Here is a 6672-nt window from a genome sequence, read left to right on the forward strand (position 1 = left end):
TATTACTAAGCTACTGAGATTTTTTTTCTTTTGGTCGGTAAGAACAAAATTATTTTTGTTTAGAATTTTTTAAATGACAAGGTTGTTTATTTTAAATAAAATTGGTTAATTGAAATTAATTATTTTTAAGTTTTACTATTAGTAATTTTTGTTGTTGAGCTATTTTTTTGGGGCTTGTATATTTTGTTTTAGATTTTAGATCTATAAATTTTTTTATAGTCACTAAAATGAGGAAAATACTAGTACTACAAACTTTTTTTTTAAAAATTATTATGTAATAAGTGGTTATTAGTAAGTAAAAAAATGATGTGAGTGGTGGGTCCATGTGCAAACCAATACGAATTTGCTACCAAAATAGTTTGTAAAAATGTTGTAAAAAAACATGTGAGTATAACATTACTCTTATAAAACAAAAAGTAATTTTATAAAACAAAATTGCTAAAATTAGTATACACACTCATATATAATAATAGTAATAATAATAATTTTTTTTAAAAAAAATTTAGGGGCAAGTCCAAAGCTACCTACGTCGCCGCTCAACAAAACAAAACAAAACAAATTTGCTCCTGTTCAAGGTTTATCTTAAGTTCTTTTTACAAAATTTGGCTGCACTCAATCCAAAAATCTTAGAGAAATTGAAGTCAAAGTAGTTGATCTCGTCACTCAATTAACATGACAGGTGAAAGGGAGAAAATATGCGCTAGGATGCCTAGAGTGAGTGTCCGGGCTAACTATGGTCCGCGAACTAAAGAATAGACGAGCCCGTTATTTACACAAGGCCTTAAGTGGACGGACCTGATGTGGACGGAGGGAATAAAGGTCGGCTGGTTGGCCATGAGCCTGTTGGGCCCCTCAGTGGGAACACTTTAGCCCATTCTCGTAAAGCCCTAAGAAGAGTCCTTGCGCAACTTGGACTCTAGAATTCTCATGTATTGGTGAAGATCTTCCCTATAAGGAGAAGATTTGTCCATCACGTTTCGGACTCTAAAAAAAGAAGACTTCTACAAGGAAAAGACTTGGATGCCAAGTCTAAGAGGAAAAACTTTCGACTACTATAAAAGCCCCAATACTCTCACCAATAGAGGTACGCATTATTTACCCTCTCTAGCACTCTAGAGTTGTGATAATACTTTCTGACTTAATCTTCGGAGGGTATTTGGCCGGCACCACACCGGTGCCCTTTGATAGGTTTTCTTCTTTGTATTGTGTAGGTTTACATTCGAGCTCAAAGGTATCGTGTGACTCACTGGTGAATTTCTCAGCTTCATCAACAGGGATTCAAGTTCCAATGTAGATTTAGAAAAGTAATTAAAATAAAATAATAAAAGTAATTATTATGTATCATTTTTTTATTTATTTTTTATTTTTAGAGAAGGATCTTATTAAGTTAAAAAAAATATCAACACATATTTTTTAGTCACATGACATATTTAATAGTTATGTGACATGTCTAAATGATATATTTTTTATTTGGTAGATGTCATAAAATTTTAACTTATGTCGTTCGTTCCATTACTCTTTATTATTATGCCAAAATACCAATTGGTTTTCAGTGTAATAAGTTTTAAATTTTAAATCTCATATTTGACGACACTTTAAATGATATAATAAATGATATAAATTAATACATGCACAAGATCTTATAAACTATCATGTAATGGGTTGAAAAAGATTCTTTCAAATTAGTTTGGAAGAATCTTCTCCAACCTATTATGTTATAAATTATAAAATCATTTACATTTAAATACGTCACATAACTAATTAAATAAGCCATATTACTAAAAATATACTTGAATAGTTTTATTAATCGTTACGTAGTAGATTGGCTCTACCGATTTGGACGAAATTTGGAATCAAGTCATAGGTTCAAATTTCAAAATTCTACTTAAATTTTTTTTTTTTTTTGAAGAGTCGGTCACATGTTCATTTTGTTCTAACTTCTAACCTTTATGCCAAAACTTTATTAGGTTCATTATTTATTGCTTGGAATGAGTCATAGGTTCATTTTGTTCTAACGTTGTTCCTGCCTTTTCTTTTCATCCATCTTAAAACTGTTGGCGCCGACTGTTTTACACCCAGTTGAATGTAATAAGAAACTGAAATTCCACCCACATGATGGGAAATGGCACATTTGGTCTTTTGGTGTGAAAGAAAGTGTGGGTTTGGATACCACGTTTTCCAAACCCACGTCTACGTTTCTGTCTTTCTCTTCGGGTTTTTTTTTTTTTTTTTGCTCATCAACAGTATAATCACATGGATGTACTCTATAAGAGACAATTTTCACTGTAGTAATATTGCTCATATACTATAATATTATTTTTTATTTATTTAAAAATATTAAAAATAGATTCTACAGTACTATTCATATATTTTAAAATTATTAAAAATAAGTTTCACGATATTATTATACTGTACATTTGACTGCGCTTTTGCCGCCAGTACGTTTCACGTTTAGGAGCTCTTTTGGTGACGCTTTTTATTTTATATTTTATTTTTTATTTTGTTCTGTAAAGCACCGACACTAGTCTATAATTCTACTTTATTGTTCTGTAAAGCACCGACACTAGTCTATAATTCTACTTTTTTTTTTTTTTTTGAGAAACGTCTATAATTCTACTTTATTACATATCTAATAGACTTTTGGGTAACAAACATCTGTTAGAATTATTAATTGTTCCTTTCTCTCAAGTGTTTTGCTCAATGCATTAATTTATTGGAAGCTTCTTGAAGTTGAATACTATAGTGCTACTTTTTTTTTTTTTTTTTTGATAAACCATTGTGCTACCTAGTACTTGTCAATCGGCTTCGATGGTCCCATGACCTTTCATGATCATGGCAAAGTTTAGAAAAGGAAGGATAAAAAGACGGGCAATTGCCCCCTTGCCCCTCTTTAAAAACCTCTAACTCTCTCCTAAAATTTGATTTTGTCCTCCCAACATGCAGAATTGAGGCTATTATGCTATGTTTGATAGTTTGGAGGGAGAGGAGAGTAGTGAAGAATGGTTATCTTCCACCTTATTTGGATGTTTTTAAAATTAAGTAAGGGATATGAGAATAATTAGTCTTTTCATAATTTGTAATTTTATTAATATGGTAAAAGTAAATTTGATAATTCATTTGGTCAAGCACTTCTATGCTTTACTTTCTCTCCAAATCTCTCCAATTTGAGAAATTAAAAATGAGAGGTTAGAACCCCTCCAAACCCCTCTAAATCCCTTCCCCTTTTCCATTAAAAATCATCCAAATAAGGTAATTTAATTTACTCTCTCTCTCTCTACTCTACTATCCCTTCATCCAAACAAACTATTAGGATACGTAAGGCAGAGAAATGAGTCAATGCTTAATAGAGAATACAAAAAATAATGACACTTTATTTGTAATTGTTCTAAAATTTTCATTAAAAAATGTTTTAAAGTAAATAAAATTCTACCTATCTTAGTCAAAAAATTATAATAGATTCTTTTTTTAATAGAAAAAAAAATGTTTATATAAACTATATTCTCTTATATGTGTTTATTGTTGAACGATTTTTTATGGGATAATAAATTTATTAGTTTTATTTTTTTTTTATTTTTTTATTTTTTATTTATTTAAGAAACTGAAATTCCACCAACATGATGGGAAATGGCACATTTGGTCATTTGGTGTGAAAGAAAGACTGCGCATTTGGCTGCGCTTTTGTCAACAGTATGTTTCCGCGTTTAGCAACTCTTTTGGTGACGCTTTTTTTTTTTTTTGGTTTTGTAAAGCACCAACACTAGTCTATAATTCTACTTTATTACTGTAGGGTGAAGATTTGTAGCCCAAGCCCAAAAAGTTTGGATTATGAGCCCAACGAACCCAAAATAATGAATTTGTAGAGAGTGAGTGAAAGAGCTGGGCTAGCTGTGAATTTAACAACAGTTAACTATGATATTCAGGGATGAACCCACATAAAAACACACTTAAAAGCTAAACAAATTAATGCCCGAAAAGGAATATTATTGATTGAAAGGTGAATACAATTCTTAGAGTTACAGTAAAATCTTTCTCCTCTTCTTTTTCTCCTTTTTCCGATCCCCCCTCTTCAGAGGCCATTCCCATATATATATAGCCTTCTTCTAAACCATTTTCATCGTACACTTGTTCTTCATCCAAGCATTCACTTGAGTACATGTCACATCAGGTATCTTCTTTAGTTCTCCATGAGTGTTAGTAGTTGAGGTTGTACTGTTTAGGGGTCTTCTCCACATAAATACAGCCAGAAAAGTTGCTGCAATGCATTAAACACGGTGGTAGCATCTTTTTCCTTTAGATATTTCTCCGTTCTTATCATCTCTAGACATGCCCAGAGTTTATCCTTATCATTGGAATAGCTAGGAAGATCACTCGAACCTTCCAGGTATTTGCTTGATCGAGACTTTTTATATCCAAGGAGAATACGCTCTTCGACTTGCTGATGCTCTCTTCGGACTGTACTCCTCGATCATTTCCAGGTATACCTCTCCCATATGGAATCCTTCTCAATCATTTTCTTCTTTTTGGACACACCTTAACCCAAAGATGGGGCCCTAGGCCCAATATACAATGTTGGGCTTTTACCCCCACAATAGCCCCTCAAAATTTTAATTTTTTCCTCGCATCTGAGGAGAAAAAAATAAGATTTTGATTTGTTACGAAATAAAAGCTTAAAACACAAAAATATCTGAGTTCACACGTGTATGAGCATAGGTTTAGGCGCTTCATCATTGCTGCTGTCGTTTCAGTATTCCCAAAGCACTATTAATTACTCCAGGCAGCGTTCTGTCTCATATCTAACGGTGGACTATTGATCCAACGGATGATGTTCTTCCTCAAAATTTGGGCGGGATGACTCCTACCCTTTCATTTGTCCCTATATAAAGCCTCAGAGGAGGTTATTTCTCCTTTACTTTTCAAATTCTCATATTCTCCAACGAACTCGAGCATTCAAATCCACCAAGCTCTTCCAATCATCAATCCTATTTCTTCCAAGAATCTGTAAGAATCTCTCTACGGGTTTAAAGATCATTCTCCGATTTAGTTTGTGTAAGTTCCCCTTTATTCAAACCTTTCATCTTCTCTTCGGCCAGCTTCCTTGGCCTTCGAATAGTCACTCCCTAGTCACTGCGTTTAGTATTTCCTCTTTTTTATTTAACTGAGATGGGTAGATTTCAATATATGGTGGATAGCCCTGCCTAGATGGAGGAATTTAGGGCAACATATCACATACCTCAAGATGTGGGTTTGAGATATTGTCCTCTAGAAGAACTACTAACAGATCGAAGGGTGGGCGAAGTTATAATCCCCATCATCGCTTTCCTAGAAGGGGGAATAACCATCCCTATGGGTCCCATTACTAGAGATTATTTCCGAAACCATAGGCTTAGTCCCGATCAATATGCGCCTAACGTCTTTAGAATCTTAGGAGCAGTTGATGATTTGAACTGTCATTTAGGATTGGGACTCACCTGGCTTGACGTGGTACATATGTACGAGTGTCATAGCCAGAAGAGAGTGGGATACTATCTTAAATCCTGATTTGACGTTGTTAGGCTCGTCTCCTACCTTCCCAAATCTAATAAAGGGATGAAAGACGACTATCTGATCATCTTGGGCGCGTGGCATGACGGTCTTTATTGCCCAACCCAACCAGGAAAGTCAGGTGGGACATCCTAGATTTAGGTTTCCTAACAATAGATTTAGGATCTTCGTTTTTTAACAATTTGTCTTCTCTTTGTATCATTATTTTCAAGTTTTTGACTAAGTTCTGTTATGGTGTTAACAGATAAAGAACATATTACTCCTTGGCTCAGCCTCACAAACTTCGCCACACTCAATTACTTATTACGATCAGAAATTTTTGTAAGTGAATACGGGCAACTTCGGTCCGTTCCTCTTATTCTTGATTTCACACCAAAATCGACCGATTTCCAGCCGGTCAGCAATGCTATCACGAAAGGAGACTATCGGATTAACCGAATAGACATCTCTCGGTGCCATTTTCTAGTACCGTTCAATCTTGCCCCTGTGCCACATCCAAATCCGCAGGGTATACCATTGCTCATCCAGCCAGTTCAGCAGGCTCCCCTCGAACCAGTAGCAGTAGGTGAAAGAGTTGCTTCTTCAACCCATTCGCTTAAGGAGCAGATTGATAAGTTCAGGTTCAAAGGAGAAGCTTCAAAAAGGGTTTAGGTTTTAGACGCCGAGGAGGAGGTTGACAGGCAATCCAGCGTTCTCCCTCCTGTTCTGGTAATTGCTATTCCAGACGATTCTTCAGAAGAGGAAGACATAGCAAGCTTGAGGGACTTGATGAGGAATAGAAATAAAACAGCTGGGGCCAAAGGGACTAGTATGTCTCAACCAGCTGTTAATCTTCCTCCACCACCTCCTCAGGTTCCTTCGAATCTCGGCTCAAAGCAATTGCCAGATTCGAAGAAAAAGAGGCCCCTCGCAGATAATGAAGAAAGGGAGGTGGCGCCTCCAAAAAGAACCAAGTAACAGAAAGTGGTCAAAGACCACCAAGGCAGAAGGGCTTTGTCTACCGAGAGCCGAAATGACTCTCTCATAGTTGAGGTGCGCCGAGGACCTTGCACCTGGTCCCCCAGGCTGGAATTGGATGGTGCTCCTATCCCCTGGGAGACCTCCCTCAGAAATTATAATTTGGGGGGGGGG

The sequence above is a fragment of the Quercus suber genome, unplaced genomic scaffold, assembly GCF_002906115.3.
Source record: "Quercus suber isolate HL8 unplaced genomic scaffold, Cork oak 2.0 scaffold_71, whole genome shotgun sequence".
Lineage (NCBI taxonomy): Eukaryota > Viridiplantae > Streptophyta > Magnoliopsida > Fagales > Fagaceae > Quercus > Quercus suber.